General features: G+C 41.7%; 1 protein-coding gene across 3 annotated transcripts in view; it reads left to right on the top strand.

The window, feature by feature from the left end:
- The window catches only part of THSD4 (thrombospondin type 1 domain containing 4), a 314,820-nt gene that overhangs the window by 26,978 nt on the left and 269,284 nt on the right, over positions 1 to 18,558 (top strand). The window contains exon 1 of one of the 3 annotated variants that reach the window (XM_061347529.1): positions 11,680 to 12,068. The exons of 1 other annotated variant lie outside the window; for it this stretch is intronic. The gene's annotated coding sequence lies outside the window, so the exon portion shown is untranslated. Of the gene's footprint in view, positions 1 to 11,679; positions 12,069 to 12,127; positions 12,332 to 18,558 lie in introns of those variants that run through there. One more of the 3 variants, XM_061347530.1, reaches the window with a different exon arrangement.

Genomic DNA, 18,558 nt, shown 5'->3' with positions numbered 1-18,558 from the left:
TGTAATGTCATGGTGAAGCAAGTGAGGAGGCAGTAGCTTTCTTAGTAAATTAAGAGTGCTGAACTCTTCATAAGGTTGATTTAGGATCTGTACAACTGGCTTCTACTTTATAATATGCATTATTACTTGTAGTACGAGTTTCTGATTTATTGCCCTGCTTGAGCAATGACCTTTCTCCCAGGACATGTTGCTACAGCTGCAGCAGGAGAGGTACAAAAACCATAACGGTGTTGCTTTATTCTTTGGGTTTTGTTACCCATAGCTGTGTGATTCAAAGACCCGTCTTTCTAGACAGGAACTTGGTGCAGCAGGGGAGCAGCAGGACCTTCAAGAACCTGTACAGGCAGGCTGGGTGTCCACTGGAACCTGACAAGAAAAGCCGAGTTTACTTGTACAGTTGCTTTCTGATCATTTAGATACTACCCACTTCTGAACAGTGTGTATACGGAACACACTCAAGATAAATACCATTGAAATACTAGGCCTTTGTACTTCCTGAATAAAAAGAAGCTCTCAACAGAACAGTCCTGACTGAGGTTCACAGATAAAGGATTTAATTTTATTTGATCTGATTTTGAACAATGTAAAGGCTAACGGTAATCTTGGAATTCCAAAAATTCTGTAATTATTTGATTTTCATGACTTCAGTGGATTTTGTTTTACAGTTTAAATCTTGACACTTTTCAGGATTAAATTTGTGTTATCTTAATAATTAGAGTAAGGCTGGTTTTGCACTTAAACATTTTCTTACTAATCTCAATCTTCTATTAAGAAATAGTTTTATTAAATACATGAAAAGTACTGAGAGGGTCGATCACTTTCATTCTCTCTTCCTTCCCCAAATTCATTTCCCTCCCAACTCCTTTCTTTCTAGAGGAAATCAAAGGACAAAAGTGAGAAAAACAGAAAAGTATAGAAAAAGCAAATAGGAAACTTACAATTTTTCACTGTAACTTAAACTTCTTTGGAAAAGCCATCATCTCAACACTATCAACTTTCCCCTAGGGATTAAAAACCCAAGCTTTTCTATCCAGCTCCAGTCAGAGATTGTGAGAGAATAAAGTTTGTCTTCCTACTGAATGGGCCCAGGGCTGGATCTCTGGCCAACTAATTATTTCATAATATGTCAGGAAATTCTGTAGATCTCAAAGTATGCAGAGGTTTGTCCTATCCAAAACAAAATGCCGTGGCTGAATGGTTTAATATTCTTCACTGCATATACCAGGGAATGGTGAGTTTGTGCAGGTAGAGAGACAACACCGTAGTTGAGTTAGAGTTACTTCTGCAGAGCATTTCTGTGGATGCTTTGAAAACCTCAGCTATGCAGAGGTATGGCTACACTTCTGATCCAGCCAACTACACCCCATTGTATCTGGAATCCCCAAATGCACACCATCCTGGAAACATGGGAAGCAGAGCATAATGCTATTCCATTCCATGCCTCTCCATTCTGTTCCATTTTATTATATTTTAGTTTGGTTTCTTATATTTTGTGTTACTTTATGCTATTTTATGTTACCTTATGTATTTTTTGTTATTTTATGGGGTTTTGTTTGTTCTGACTTAATTTATTGCAGCAGAACTGTAAATCATATATACATATGGATTAGTTTTAAAATACTGGGAGTGTATTTATTTAAAACATGCAAAAAAAAAACCAGAGCTCACTGAAGTGCAATTATTAAAAGTAGAAGTTGGACTTTAATACTATTTGACAAAACTCTGTCAAACAGACTCCAGGTACTACAAATATTGAAGGAAAAGCTCTTGACAGTGCTGGCAAGATGAGTTTGAGGACATTAACAGGGAAGGGGGAACACACATCAAAAAAATCAACGGTGCAGAGCAGAAACTGATGTCAAATTTCTGTTAAAAGATTGATAATGATTTAAAAAACTCTATTGCAGATGGTTCTGATAGGCTCCTTGTCACACACAACAGGGCAGACTAAGTCTGTGAAATAACATAAAATATAAGAAACCTAACAAAAATCAAATCGATTTATTTGATTGTGTTGATCTCACATCAGTATGTGACTAGTGTGTATGACTTACAAAGGCTACTTCTTACTTCTCATAAAATCTTAGAGGGGACATTTCTAAAACACCTGTCTACAATGTAAGGACTGAAGATTTTTTGGCATTTACGTTAATATATGTCACGTAAACTGTTTTACTTTTTCCTTTCATTTGTGAAAAGCATGCTGAAACCCCATATGTGTGCGTACATACATATGCACAAAGTTCAATAAAAGAACCACCTACCAAAACTGGAACGCAGAGTGCTTTTGTGGGAGTGCGTGCTTTCCACAGATGTTTGTGTACACAAACAGACTGGGGCAGGCTTCATTCAGGATGAATAGACAGTACGTAAAATGCATACTTTCCCTCTCCTGTTCTTTTTGTTTATCTGATGTTGTAGAAGGATTTTAATGAACCCCACAGAACTGCAATAAGCTACAGGAACTGTAAAGTTAGAATCCAGAAACACTGCAAATAGAAAAATTGCTATAGAGCTTCTTCTGTGCCTGTAAACACATCTAGTCAAAGCTACATGTAAACTTCTTTTCTCCTCTGTGCAGCTGAAAAGGATGAAGAAATATTTCTCCTGTAAAAAAAAAAATAAAAAATTAGCAATGCCTACTTTAAGGAATTCAGAATATGACATATTCAGATAGCAGGAGTATTGTACTCACTCTCTGAACATCTCTTAAGTTGTTCTTCCAACAATGAGAAAAGTGCCTTTTGTAATGGTACTCCTATTTACTTTACAGAATGTGAGAAACAGTCTGAACTGAGGCTCTGTGTGTGTGTGTGTGTGTGTATGAAAAATATAATTACATATTTTATAATTGTCCTGCTGAACAGATGTTGATACTATGTAGATTAGGTTTTCTGGGAAGGTAAATCAGTGAAGCAGAGTTTGGGTGTTTTGTTATGTGGTATGTGGTATGTAGTGCATAACAGCCCTAAGAATATGCCTACACTGAGATGTTCCAAGAACTCTGGTCCTCCTTATCCACTTGTGTTTGTCTGTGCTCGTCTCTTTTGTTTCAGTGCTTGGAGTCTATAACCTTCTAGTTGAAGCAAACTGACTTCTGTTTATATTATGGACAGAACCGGACAACATATGAAGTCTAGTTTACTAAATTATCCTCATGTTACTCTTTAAATCAGATAATATTTTCCCACTCCTCCCCACTCCCTTAGTTTCTCCCCTTATTTCACTGTAGCAGATAAATGAAATTTGATAAAAGTTTTGGAAGCAACAGCTTTTTTGATAGGCGGAGTTATGTGTTGCATTGGAGGGTTGGCAGAGAAAAGCAAGTAGTGAGCTGCTACACAAGTGCTTGTTGGGACTCATTACCATTGGGGCTCAGCCCTTGAGTGGAGTTTGGGTCAGGCTTCATGCTGACAGCTCATGTCTGGCAAGGGAGCAAGCTGGAGACAAACAGGGCTTTTCACAGCTAGGTGAAAAAAAGATGGCAAGGCTGAATGGGCTTGAGATTCTTATGCCACCTGAGATACTTATGTAGCTCAACTCTGCTGTATCATCTCAAGGAAAAGATTCTTTCTGCTATGAAATAGCTGTTATTTGTGTGAGGTGTTTGGAGGAAGGAAGGAAGACTATGCTGACTACCTATTTTACACCTCTATGTAGGGGTAAATAAAGACTGGAAAAAGGCAGGATTTTAACGCTTCAGTGCAGCTTAATGCTTCTTAAGAGCCCAAACTGAAATAAAAGGAAGAGTCTGTGTTTTGTACAGTAAGTGTTTGGCACTTGTGGTTAATCAGACTCAAACTGTTAAATATTAGCAGTTAAAAATTGTGCATCCTGTAGTTGCTAGATTATATATTGCTAAGTTGATCTGAATCTATAGCTTGGAAAATACATTCAAATGTGCTAGAACTTCTTCCAGCTACTCTACTGGTAAACTTTTACAGAATAAACTCTAGGGTGGGCTGCTTAGATGAGGGAATTGTTGTTCATAAGTTATGTGGAGCAGGTCTGCATGGAGAATAACTCCCAGTTTCTACAGAAGACAGGGTAAAACCTTGTTTGTATTGTGCTCATAGAGCTGTAAAGACTTTTCACATTGTAGAAAGTGTGTTACAAGGAAGCTGGATGGTCTTGGCCTTGACTGTTTATGTAAAAGTATAACTCATACATTTCCTCCCTAAACTGCTGCGTGCATATGCCTCATCCTAAAAAAAAAAAAAGTTTAAAAAGTGAAATTGAGCACATATCCATTTTCCACTGTCCTGTCTTTTTCTCTCTTTAATAGCCTAATAATTCAGTCAGTACACAGTGTTCAATTGCACTTTTATTCCTCTCAGTGTAGAATGGAAAGCTTGTTGGTATGAGGGCTAACACCCTCCAGTGAGAGTAAGAGATGATGCAGGCCTGTTAAAGTTCAGGAGGTACAGGGGAAGGGGCAGCCAGAGTGTTTTCTTTCATGCTGTTCCTCATGCATTGGAAATGTTTTGAGGATAGACCAGTGTTTTGACATAAGATCTGCCTGCAGATCAGTACGCAGGTTGCCTGTGGTCCAACTGTTTTCATGAATCAGGGGAAAAACATCTAGGCACGTGTACTGTATGGGGAGGCAAGCCCCATAGCTCAGTACTTACATCATCCATACGCCTTTTATTTGTTTTTGGTAAACAGCTCTCTTCTGCTTCAAATTAATATCCTGATTGAGTTGCTGATACAAATGTTAAGCTATTTAGCATCAAGTTGCCAGCAGACAGCATGACAACAAATGATGATGGGAGTGTTCCTGCCAATGACTTTATTCAAGTATCTGATCAGAGCCATATCACAGAGGCTCTGCATGTTGTTCTCCAGGTTAAACATTCAGCAAGTGCTTGAGTATGGATACAAAAGTGTTTCTCAGTGACCATGGTTTTCAGGTAATTTTAGGTTCCACCAAGAATCATTAAATCAGGAAAGTGGGTAATGTTGAAGAGAAAAACTGTCTGAAAACAGCTTCTATTCCAAGCTAGACACGGGAGTTAGGTCTCTGTATGTGTGTCTGATATAGGTACAGTAATGTGTACTTAAGTGAGGGGCAGGAAATTATGATCACAAATTAAGTATTAATATTCTACTCTTACATTCCTGGAAATATTTCTGAGGTCTACCAAGGTTCTTTTGCCATTGCCAAAGGAGCTGAATGCTTCATGTCGTATTTAATCTTCTGTCTTCTCAGATATTGTCTGTCTTCATTCTTCTCTTGGTTCTTCGAATCATAGAATGGTTTGGGTCGGAGAGGGCCTTAAGATCATCTAGTTCCGAACCCCCTGCCATGGGCAGGGACACCTCACACTAGACCAGGATGCTCAGCCTGTCCAAACCGGCCTTGAATACTGCCAGTGATTGAGCTTTTACAAGTTCCTTGGGGAACCTGTTCCAGTGCCTCGCCACCCTCACAGTGAAGAATTTCTTCCTTATATCCAATCTATATTTCCTCTGTTTAAGCTTGAACTCATTCCCCCTTTTCCTGTTACTACAGTCCCTGATGAAGAGTCCCTCTCCAGCATCCTTATAGGCCCCTTCAGATACTGGAAGGCTGCTCTGAGGTCTCCACGCAGCCTTCTCTTTTCCAGGCTGAACAGCCCCAATTTTCTCAGCCTGTCTTTGTATAAGAGGTGCTCCAGGCCCCTGATCATCCTCATGGTCTCCTCTGGACTTGCTCCAACAGCTTCATGTCCTCCTTATGTTGAGAATGCAAGAACTGTACAGAGTATTCCAAGTGGGGTCTCACTATAGCAGGGTGGAGGGGCAGGATCACCTCCTTCAACCTGCTGGTCACACCTCTTTTGATACAGCCCAGGATATGGTTGGCTTTCTGGAAAAAAAATTCTTGGGTAAAGTTGCATTGCTTAGGGGATGGGGGGAGAGGGAAAGGGGGAGGCTAAGTGTAAAACTCAAAAAAGACTTTAAAACAGTATTTCAGCCCATAAACACTAGTGTTCAGACAGGTGTTGGCAGGAATAGCACTGAGGCAACGAAGAATCCAGAGTAAATCAAACAGCATAAACTGCAACTACCAATCAAAATCCAGCCTTGTTTCATTTCATGACCAAGCAATTGCATCACTATTCAAAGGGCTTATTCGTGTGTCATGTGTGTTGCCTTAAGCAAATGAGCTCTGGGAACCCGCTTGGGAGGAAAAAATTAAAAAACAAACAAAAAACCCGACAGGATTTTGTCAGAAAATTTATCCAAAGTCAATATTTACGAAGTCACAGCAGCCCCGGAGGAATCCGTGCTGTTTCAGTACCACAAGCAGTGCCATTGCTTCCACAGTGTTTTTAAGAGTTTCACACTTCTGAATCAGCGAATAACTTCACAAAAGCAGTGAATGTGCCAGGGGCTTGTCCAGACCATGTGTCTCTCTCATTCACTACCTGGAAGGGTCAAAGCTCCTTCTCAAGAGCAGTTTCCTCAGCATCATCCTGTTACTCCCACACTGCTTAGAAGGATTAGAAGGTTCAATTGTAGAGCTCTAGGTTGGGGAAGAAAGCAGAGATTTTGCACTGGGGAGGTGCAGAGCAAGGAGAAGCCGTCATCTTTATGGCGCTTAACAGAGGTGGTTTTCTTGGCTGCAGAACTTTACTCCAACCTTCTAGCCACATACTGCCCATTCTTTAAACCAGTACTACCTGTTTGCACTATAAGCGCTGCTATTTATATTTCTCACCAAAAAATCCCTTATTTAGGAGATTAGGATCTTGAGGGAGTTAAGTGTTTATACTCTTCTACTCAGGATTTCCTATCCTTTGTCTTGTAGCTGCTTTTCACCTAGAATACAGGACATTTGGGGTCTTATTCTTAGGCCTTTGTAACTATCCCTTTGCATCCAGAGGAAATAAAGATGTCTTAGGCACAGATTTTTGGTGACTGGGCATCTGGAGTTTCTAACTTGTGAAAGATACTCAAGTCCATTATTATTTCTAAGACCCATGAGTTGAGTTCTTAGCTCTTTTCCATAGCAGTATTAAGCAGTAATAGGGTTGCTGCCTAGCGCAGTGGCTTGCTTCGTGGCTGCTTGTTTCTGAACAACTTGGGCATCCTTTGCCTTCACTTACCACAGGTTACCTAGGTCACTGAAAGGTTTCTAGTTCATGTTTTGGACTAAATCTCCAGTTACTTAACAGTTTTCGATAGATCTACAGCTGTGCATGGCTATTTTTGGAGGAAGATAGATTTTAAGCAAACAGTTCAGATCTCCCAGCTTTTGGGGTTGGTAGACTCATTTAGAGAATGCCTCTCTGATGGCAGAGAGACCATACAATGTGGTGCCAAGTCACTCTTCATTTATAAATATTAGAATGTGTTGTAGTTACAGATGTAATAAAAGAAAGGAGGTTGAAATTATACAGCTGAGAAACAAAAAAGGAAAATAAATACAAAACAGCATATGCTGTGTGCTGTAGGTCTTCAGTCTTGCTATTAGTAGAGATAAGAAACACAAGCTGAAAAGGCCTCTCAGTTGGATGACTCATGTTTTCCTAAATGCATATTTTTGCTTCACTTAAATCTGTGTAACCTTCTGCCTGTCTTTCATTCATGTTCTCTGCTGTGAAGAAGGTGTTATAAAAGGAAGGCTTAAGCAGGAAACATGTAGACAGGTTATTTAACACAAGCTTTATGATACTAGAGATGGTGGTTAGCAAAAGGGAATGGAAAAAAATAGTGAGGATGTCCACATAAAGAGAACTATTGAGGTATGTATGTGTATGTAGCACAGTAGTAAGAGTAAGGGACGTGGTCTGTCTAGTGTACATGATCTGGCTGGTGCTTATCCAGAACATGGAGAAGTCCTCTAGTGTGACCAAAGAGAAGTACTGAGTGTGGAGGAGAAAGGGGAGAGTCTTTTTGCTTGGCTAGAAAGCAATCATGTCCTGCTGTGCTGTTGCGGAGTTTTACTTATGAGTGAGGCAGTTGCTATCACAGCCCATGGGCTGTAGGTCCCAGGGAAGTGCCATTCCTGGGTCTTGTCCTCATGCAGAGTAGAAGCAGCATAAACCAGACATGTCCTCCCATTTCTGTAATGTGACATATGAATTGAAAAACTTTCCATCTTCTAAGCATCTCTGCTGTTCTCAGGCAAACATCTGACAGGGGTGATAGACCTAGCACCAGAGAAAGGCATAGACAGGGGACCTAAAATGGAGGATTCTCTGAATACAGTTTCTGGGTGTGAACTACACACTGCTCCTGTTCCATATAGCTAAGCTTCAGCTGAGCTAGCTACTATTCTTTAGTGTCGCGTACTCTTTCTACTAAGTACTTCTGCTTAAAGAGTAACAGATCTAGGGGTGAACAAAACACTTGTGAAACTACAGTCTTTCTTCCAGGCCAGAAAGCTCATTCGGGTCTCAATTTTTTACTCTTTTTCACTTCTGTTTTTGGTTTTTGCATTAGTGGTTCCCCGCACTACCCCTAATCTTGAAATCTAATGCTTGCATGAAAGGCACTTCCCAAGGCTTAACTGTGCCACTGACCTGTGCTGGACATGTTGCAAATCTGACATTGTCTTCCATATAGGAGGCAACAGATTTCTAACTCTTTGCAATGTTGACGCCTGCTCTCATAAAGAGGGGGAAATGAAGCAGAAAGATCCCACTGTGACAATTAGTGGCTCACAGAGAAGTATTGAAGCAAATAGTAAGTGGTCGAAACAATTCAAGGGAGGGAAACTCTAGCTTCCTACTCTACCACAATCTAATCTTCTTTCTCAGATTCTCTCCTCCCTTATCCCAGTGGGGATTTTCACGCACTTTCCCACTGTAGCATGAGATGATTCTTCATGACTAGTGTGCAGCAGTTCAGTCTTGCAGGGCAGCCCCCTGTTCTATCCTGTTATCTGCTTGCCAGTCTTATCATTTTATGCTGTAACCTAGTCTGAATTTTCAAAGTAGCATTAATGTCTTGTTCCCAGGCTGCTGTAACCCAAAGAATTTTAATGAAACTAACTGAAAGAGATTCCTATTCTTTCACTGAGGCAGCTGGCCAAAGAACTGGTTCATGGGCAGGGGAGTCTTTCAGCTTTGGAAGTAAAAATACCCTGATACTTCTTGCATCTCAAACCTGAATCTTTGCAGCTTGCTGGGTGAGTGGTGCTGGTGGCTATCCCTGCCCTCACATGAGGAGATGAGATATGGCTGGACCACCATGTGCTGAACAAATGATTAAGTAGGTTAATTCCTGTCCTCACCCAGATTTTTCTTTTCTGGTCAGTTGATACACCCCTTAAATGCGTGCTTTTCTCCCATATCTTCTGCTATCAAATTAAAACTTCACACAAGCATGTCCTTTGTGGATTGCTGTAGGAAAAAATACATTTAAACTCCTCCTGAATGTGGTTTTCATTCAAGCATTTTTGTTTTGTTCTCTGTTTAAAAGAATGTTGCCATTCACAATGCTGTTCATGTCCATCCCTTAAAAAAGAGCAGCCACTAGCCTGAGTATATTGGATTTTTTACTTAGACACATTTGTTACGTGAGACCATGAAAGACTTCAAATAACATTGTAACATAATGGGAAGGCGAGGAGCTCTGTGATTGTTCAGAACAATTGTCAGCTGCTCTGATGCACAGATAGGTGTGGGAAGGACTGATCCTCTCCCCCTCAGCGGCATGACAACTTCCTCTTGCACTGCTGGGAAAACATGATGCATGCTGTTCTGAACAGTTCATCGGCAAGGGGAGGATGAGATGGAGGGATGAGAGACAGGAGTCTGCATTAGCCCTTGGGAGGGAGCAATCATTCTGAAAATCAAATAGAAAATGGAAGAGATTAGGGAAATTAAAGGCAGCAGAAGAGATAGGAAGGGAAAACAGTGACAAGTGATCATTCCTTGACTTTTCAAAAGGCCTCCTTATGGTCTCACCTTTAATGTACTAAGGCTCCAGTTCTGCTGCTGCTATTAGCACTCACGTGAACCTGCCTTTGGGACCTTCAGTGTAGAGGCTAATGCCATTCATCCTCCCTTAAGTAAAAGCAAGTCCTCTTCCTCCTGAGGGCTGATTTTCAGACTGGTACAGGTTAAGTAATCTTTCCCCACTGTCAGGATTTAGGAACTGTCTCAAGCAGAGCAATCCCACCATGTTGGTGAAGTACATTAATTATTGGCTTAATACCCAAGTACTTATGTCTTTGCTCTTGAAAAGAAACTCTAGTCCATCTGGCCACAGTTGTGTCTTTCCCAGAAGCAAACAGTAGTCATGTAGTCAGCAGAGGAGATACAGCAGAACATCTGTTCTGTAGTAGAGATTAGAACTAAAATACTGTCATCTGACAGAGCTATTCCTGCCCACAAGCTACCTGATTTAGCAATTAGTCATTTATGTACTTCATTAGATGATGGCCAGAGTAGCACAGCATTTGCTTCCTCCTAGATTGTTTTACGACTGCCAAACAGGCTTCAGTCTAGCTTGTGAAACAGCTTAACTCAGGAGGGACAGGAGGAATTCTTTCTAGATTAAATCTATGGTTTCCAAACCCGTTTACTTAGTACAAGTGAGACCTCGATCTCCTGGAGGTAACATAGCTACCCTTCTCTTAGCATTATAATGCAGCCTTTCTTTGTGAGAAACCTTAAACATACAGCTGTATACAGCTGTCTTTTTACAACAGAGATCTGCAGTGGTGGCCATAAGGCGTCTGAAACTGCTTGGGAGTGCTATGCTCTGGGAATTGCCTGGTGAGCACACAGGAAAAAGTAAGTTTTCTGCAGTAGGTCTTTTACATAGAGCCTGTTGCTATACATGGGCTTGGGAGTGAAGCAGTTTGTTTGGTAAAATGAATAGCACAGTCAACACATCATCTTTTACTGGTTCAGCTGGGTTCAAGTGTAATTGAGCTCAAAATGTTGCCAAGAAAAAACAACCTGTTTTGCTGTGCTTTAAAACAATGGGGTTCACCTGGTTGGGTCAGTTCCAGCAAAAGAATAGAGCTCATGCTGGACACTTTATTGCACTGTTCAATAAAAATGCCCTTAGGGAGCTTAGGCACAGTGTACTTAATGCAAACCAGGAACAGAGAGACAAATTCAGTTTTTTTCCTCAGATGCTGACTTAAAAGTTACCAAGAAAAGATCTTCCTTGTATATGCTTATCTGTGCTTTGCTTTTCACAGTGATAGTGTATCACTGTTTCTGGCTTGATTTCAAATCTCAGACTTTTGGGCAAATACTGGCAGGAACTACACATTATCTTCGACTTGTATTTCTGCTAGAAGCAGATGGTCTTTCAGCCAGCCAGCAAGTAGGAGGATGGCAGTTGGCCCTCTCACGTTTTCTTGTAGCATGTGAGGGCAGCAGCATGGAGTGCATGAGTACCCTTGTCACAAGCAGCGGAGGCTGTAGGAACTGAAAAGGTACAGTATAATACACTATAACGTTATAATTCCATGTACTCCAACCCTGCTGGGTGGCTCTACTGGTGGAGGCCGCCAGTGCCACCCGGGAGAGGTGGCGGAGTTTGTTTAGGCCAGCGGTCAGCACCTGCTTCGGGCAAGGCTCCAGTGCTGTTACCGGTGCCTGCCAGCCGGGCACCGTCTGAACGCCGTTATCGCCGTGAGGGCGGGCGCGGCGGCACCTGCGCTTCCCGGGGAACGGGCGGGCCGCGGCGGCTGCGAGCCTCACCCGGGCCGGCTCCGCGAGGCGCCGCTGGGCTTCGTGGCCGCCAGGTGGCAGCAGGCGCAGGCAGAGCGCGGCCTTTCGCGTTGCGCGGGAGGCAGGCGGGAGTGAGGGGAGAGGCTGTCCTTGAGCCCCGGAGCCGCCGGGAACCTGCCTTGGGTCCTGCGGGACGCCCTTCAGCCGCGCTCCTGCGGACCCGGCGGAAGGGCCGCCGCCTCCCATGCGCTGGAGATCGTGGTGCTGACAGTCCTATCGCCCCCGCCGCACGGAGAGCAACTTGTCGTGGGGCAACCGGACGGGACGAGAGCCGCGAGGGACGCCGGCACGGAGCGGCGCGCTGAGGTGGGGCGAGTTGAGGCGAAGCAAGGCCGGGCCGCCCCGCGGCGATAGCGCCCTGAGGAGGGAGCCCCGCACCAGGTGGGCGGCGGGCGGGCTCGGCGCCTTGCCGGGGGCAGCGGGGAGAGGGCGTCCGGGCGGTGGTGTCGGCTGGGGCGTGCGTGCAGTGCCCCGGGGTGGCTGGGTTCGGGGATGGCCGGAGCTGCGAGGCCGCGGTGAGGGCTGCTCGGACCCAGCTTTGTGTTCCAAGCCTCGGCTGGAGGAGCTTTCACTCTCTCCTGGCTGGCTGTGAGGGAGCTTTCTGGTCGGCTCTGCGAGATTCCTGCGCCTCGTGTTTTGGCTGCGTGAGTAGCCATTTCAAAGCTGCTTTCCTTGCGCGCTCGGTTTCCAGGGGCTGCATCCAGAGGGTGTGTAAGGAGCTGCTTCGTTTTGCCGCGGTGTCCCACCAGAAGCAGTAACTGCACGTAGTCTGAGCTGAATCCAGCGGTTTGTATGAGACAGTAAAAGAAGTGAGTAACTTTCCTCACTTAGAGTGCATGTCGCTGTTATTCCTGTCTCGGGCCAGATCTTTTGGCCTATCTAAGCGTGAACTATGTTTGGCGTTTGGTACTTCTCCACATTCTCCTGCTTCTGGCTTTGTTACTCTCTTTCCTGAGCTTAGCTTCTAGCAACACTTGGGCTGTTTGTGTTCAGTTGTCAGGCTGCAGGGGTATATGCCATAGCTCAGGGGAATCATATCATAGAATGGTTTGGGTTGGAAGGACCTTAAATGATCTACTTCCAACTCCCCCCTGCCATGGGCAGTGTCACCTTTCTTTAGAATCTCAGAATACGTTTTCTCTTCCAGCTACAGCCTTACATTTTTTCAGCTGTCAGTTTGTCCACATTGTGTTTAACAGTCCTTGACACACTTGCCATTAATTTGTCCAAAGGTAGGTTTTTGTTTTGTGCTAGAAGCTAGAAAACCTGTCAGCAGTGAGTTCCAAGGGCTAGTATGTTGTGAGGAAAAACTACTTCCATTTGTGTCTTAAATCTACTGCCTGATACAGTATAGTCCTTATAAAATGGACTTGTTCTCAGCTCTCTGTGCTGTTTCAGAACTGTGTTCTTTTATTACCTGTTTACCTCAGCTATCCCTTATTTCAAGGTAAAGAATTCTTAGCTTTTAGACACTTCTTGTATGGGAGCTGTTCAGCATCTCTTGCCAGTGTCACCACCTTTCACTGTGTTTTTTCATTCTTTTCTATTTTTTTTTAAATCAAAGGATCAGCAAAACTAAGTTATATTCAAGGTTTCAGTACTTCATGGGTTACACAGCAGCATGATGATGTCTGTTAGCAGAGATGACACGTTTGAGTTGGTGCATCAATGATTTGGATAGCCAAGAATATAGAAATATTTGTACCTCACTATGTGGTCATCTGTTGATGAACCAGTGCAGTTTGGTTTTTTTTAACCTAAGCCACTGTTTAAGTAACTAGTTGTTAGTAGTTCAGTACAGTGATATAGGCTATGGATGAAATGGTCGCCTAATGGGCTGTTAGTAGCCTGTCAGTATGCTGTTTCTCCTGTCTTCTGTGGCAAAGGCAGGAATAGAAAAGAGCCTGAATTTGTCTGAGTTTTGTGCTGTTTGTGGAACTGACAATGCATTTTACCAATTTGATCTATCAAGCTATAGCTTGTCAACTCAGACTTCTTTCTACAGTAAAAGTAGTAGTAATCTCCTGATTTATGATCCCAATTTCCACCCATTCAATATCATCAGGGGTTTAAAATTGCTTTTATACTGCTGAAATTCATTAGACAGCTGTAATTCTTGATGCTTTCCTTTCCATCACCTCTCTCCCTGGGAATCTACTGGAACAATTTCAGTTAAGCAGACTAGGAGGAGAGACTGCCTTTCAAGGAGAAAAGTGCTGCAAAATGAGAATGTTTAGCAAAGTTAGAAATAAGAGGTCAGCTGCTTTGGGCTATTATATAGAGGCCTTCAGAATGTGTGTAGGTAGGAAACAGATTATGTGTCATAATTGTGCCCTGAACATAGCTTGTCAGGTTTTATTTAGGAGCAGGGCTAATTCCAGGTCTTGCTGATGATGACTGTCATTTGAAACAGCTCCACTGGAATTGAAGAAGCAACTTCTGATTCCTGACTCAAACTATCAAAACCACTTGGAGGTGTGGTGCAAGATTTCTGTCATTTCACACTTCATACAACAGGTTCATTCAAAGCTCCAGCAGATTTAATTGCAGAAAATTTATTAGGTTGCTGATAAGCAGTGATGAGTTTTATGATTGCACTATAGAACTTTTGCTTCTGGTGTAGAACAAACTGAGTAACTGTGTTAGGCAAACGTGCACAAAGTCAAGCTTGAAAACAAACCAAAAATGAACAGAATCATCTTGAAGACTTGGGTTGGCCTGAGTGTGATTCTGTGCAGATGATGACAGCAGAAAAGTTGTTTTTCCACATAGGAGTGTCAATTTTTTGTGATGTGACATCACATGTATGATATTCAGACCATTCACAGTGGCAGTTGTACTGAAAGTGGAGGTGAAGAAGTGCCAGTTAGACGCTTAGTAGTGGTACTTCGGATTTTTTTTTAACTTGAAAAGTCCGATTTGTCATCTACAGTTAAGTGCAGGCAGCATAGAGACTTCTATGGACTTTGAATTGTTCTGTTAGAGAAAATTAAGGTTTGATGGTTAAGTACATAAAACCCCAGAAAACTTTGAAGTCAGCAGTGCCTAAGCAATTTTAACTGTGTCCCCTATAGTGATATTTTATCATAACAGGCTTCAGTTGTAGAAGGTTGTTATTTTTTTGTAGGAAAAAAGTAAAAGCAGAAATCTTACGTACGAGATCAACTTCTTAAATAGTTAGGACCTTAGCACTTCCACCAATGCAGGTAGGCAAAGCATTTTGTAGCTTTTTATTGTGAAGTGCTTCTGATGGTCATAGTGCTAGTTGAAGAATGTATTCTATGAGAAGTCTTGTTCCCTTTAGTAGGCACATACACAGTAGTTATTAATCCTTTTGTTTTCAGAAAGCAGCTTAACCTGATACAAATGCAGTTTGGAGGATGAATCAGATAATTGTGAAGCTGATTCATTTACAAATACACTTGGTTTAAATGTGATCAGTGGACTTGATGGCATAGTTAGTCTATAGTAGGTTAAGAATTGATTATCATGTGTTTCATATTTAAATAACTTCTCTTGCATTCAAGATAGCACAATACACTAGAAAGTTATGTTTTTATATACTACATTTTTAGGGAGAATGCATGGTCTAGTACTTCATTTAGAAGATTAGGGAGATGTTAAGCAGATATAAATAAGACTGATCAACAGACTGATCTGTTGGGCACTGAATTTGGCCTCGTATCTTGCCCTTTATAAAGACAATGTAGCTGAAACCATGTGTTTCAGTGTTGCCTTATGATTTTTTTGTTTTGTTCTTTGCTAGTTGACAATAGCAGATATAAATTCAGTAACTTAAAATGACTTGGGTTTCTCCTCCCGGAATGTTCTGTCCCACCCAATTTTCTGCTGGGGACTTGTGAGTGTCATGTCACACGTCAAATGCATGTAGGTTCTCTCTGCAGGGTTATGGTATTCCCAGAGATGGGTCAGTGTTCATCATTTTGGTTGCTGTTAAGCAATCAGCACTTGTCAACACCATCTACAGACATCTGGCACATGTTTTTAAAATGGTAAGTTCCAAGCATTGGGCTTCTTCATAGGAACTGTTCTTGCACTAGAAATATTCCAGTGTTGATAGGATCTCAATGTGATCCTTGTGAGAGAAAATAGCCTTATCTGTTGATAGGCGATATATGTGCAAGTTGATGGAATATTTTTCAACATTACCATTGACCTGCTTTGTGCTGCTGATCAAGTCTTATAGGCATCTTGCTCCATTTCCTTTATCACTGAACAAGGTATGATAGTTACAGAATATTGGCCAGCTATTAAATTTCCTGAAGATAATTTGCATGCAAAGTGCTTTATGCTTAAAAAAAAAGGCACTGGAATAAAAATACTTACTATATATGAACAAAATCAAATTATATAGTATGTGCCTCAGGTTTATAACTGCGTTTCTTCAAATCACATCTTAAGGACTTGCTTGTTGGCTATTTCACATCAGTCTTGTGCTGCTCTCTACTTGGCATCCCACTTCAGTATTTATTTTGGTCCTGGTTTTGGAATTTCCCTTCACAGGAAGATTCCATACTCCTTATATGGAAAAAAATATTTAAAAAAAGGCTTTTTTTTCCATCAGTTCTATAGATTCTTTTTTCAGTAAGTGCAGGAGTTGCTATCTATTTTCTTTAAAGCTCTGTTCTAACGGGCAATAAAGCGAAGGAAAAGGTTATCAGTAGCTTCAGTGGCTTTTGGATGAAGGCCTTTCCGTGTGATGTGCTCTTGTAATTGGAATGATCACTGGTTTCAGCCATAAAATCTTAGTGGCTTTTTAAAGCATCATTTCGTTATTTCTTTAAAGCCTATTTGTTGTTACCTTCATTCACATGTAAGGAGCTACTTCTGCATATCTCCTGGTTTTACAAGCTGGCAGTGCTCTTTATTTCTCCAATGGGACTAGCGCTGTGTTTGAGCTGTGGTAAAAGTTCATTCTGTCGTGGTAAAATGACTTGAGAGGACACATGAATGCAACTGTTTGCAGGCATCGGCTCATATTCCTTATTTGCATTAATCCGTTGGTGTTAAACATGAAAATTTTCAAGTGTTGATATGATCGCAGTCTTGGAGTTTAGCCCTGCCTGAAGTGTGGAGCCCTCCTTTCCTCAAATATTTTTCCATATCATCACTTCAGCACAGCTGTCTGTGAAACAGAAATCAAAACGAAATTCTGTTTCAGCGGGAAGAGGGAATGCCCCACCACATAACAATTGTCAATTTCAAATTGACAAGTAATAATGTATTTATGAAAGGTGTGGGGAGGGAGGCTTTATCTGCACAGATATATTTAACATCTTCACCTGATTTGTGGAAAGAAATGGCTAAGCTTCAGAGATCTGAAAAGAAAACTTACTGATCAGGTGGTGACATTTAGTAGAGTCACAGAAACTACATTTGTGGTCCAGCGGCACTCAGTGTGCAGTACTACCTCAGTTTAGGAATCAGGAGGTAGGTCTGCTTCAGAGTCACTAGATTGGCTTACAGATCCCGACACATTAAAATGAATATATATGGCTTCATGTTTGTGGAGCCCTTAGAGTTTGCAGTCTTTTCTTTCACAGTACAAGAGCTAGTAACTTGTGATTTAAATGGGAGTTATGCTTGTCCTATTATTGGTTCCTGGAACTGGGGCCTTTGGGAGACTCTGTGGGTGCCAGAAAAATGATGTTTAAATTACAGGACTTGGTAGATAAAATTCAGCCTATTGCAGAAGATCCACTTTTACGTAACTATGATCCGTTCCTTTAAGACTGCTATAAACTCACAAGCTCTGTATAGCTATATATGATTAAGTATATAGAAAAACAGAGTTCTTCAGAAAACTACTGTTTCTACTGCATTTTTGTTGATTTCACTTTGCTTACTTGTGCTTTTCATAAGAGAAAAATACTCAGTTTTTGTTAAATTCAAAGGGTAACTGTTGTGACAATGGCAGTTTCAACTTCTGAAATAGCTTTATCTGTGTATGAGGGTTGTGTAGGTCCCTTCTTGTATAGGAATGGTGTTTAGCAGAAAAACGTGGTAGCGAGCAGCATCTTTCCAGATTTGTCTCTGTAGAAGGAGGGCTGATGTGATACTTTGGACCTTGCTTGCCCAAGAGGTGGGGCAAGGCCTGTTCTTTGTGACTGCACGCCCTAATGAGAAAAAAGAACAGGAGAAGAAGTCTGCCCAAAGTTAAATGTTTGTTGTGAGCCTAAGGATACTGTTGAGCAGTGTGTAGAAGTAGGGTTGTTTCTTGCTCATTACCTTCTATGTAGGTCATGATACACAAGTTGGAATGTGTTTTCTCTAGTTTTAGAAAGAGAAGGTGGGAGATAAAGAAGCCCTTTTTTAAAGCCCTTCTTCATAAAGGCCTTTTTTAAAGCCCTTCTTCACCCTTCTGCTACTTGGTGAAAAATGTTTGTTGTGCCTGGCCTTGCTGGATCAGCACTTGGATGTATGTGAGCATGGAATACTACTCACAAGGAGAAAACTGTCACTTAGCTACTCAAATATCCTATGACTAAAATCTGTAACCCTGTTTCAAGAAGATTCCCCTGATACGCCATTTGGATTAGCTGGAGCGAATTACATGTAAGGACAAACCTACCTCTAAATGGCAAATTCAGTGAAACTTGACAATAATCTGAGAGTAAATGTTAACTTGCAAAGTTTTCAGAATCCTGTACCTTTTTCCATGGTAAAGGTGATTGCTGTAGTCCTCGTTTGGTAATGTCGGGCTTCTATTAATTGGTTGTACATTATACTTGTATTTTTGTGTGGTTGTTTTTTATTTAAAACGTAGTTTCTACGAAAGTAAAGATCAGAAATATTTTTGCTTATTAGATTGGCAAAGAGAAGCAAGAGCCTGTCCAATCCCACCCTGCCT

This window comes from Neopsephotus bourkii, unplaced genomic scaffold (genome assembly GCF_033783945.1).
Source record: "Neopsephotus bourkii isolate Nb327-2 ecotype Australia unplaced genomic scaffold, CSIRO-AGI_Nbou_v1 NB_318, whole genome shotgun sequence".
Taxonomy (NCBI): Eukaryota; Metazoa; Chordata; class Aves; order Psittaciformes; family Psittacidae; genus Neopsephotus; species Neopsephotus bourkii.
Note: the sequence above shows the minus strand (reverse complement) of the source record. Positions and strands in the feature narration are given on the sequence as shown.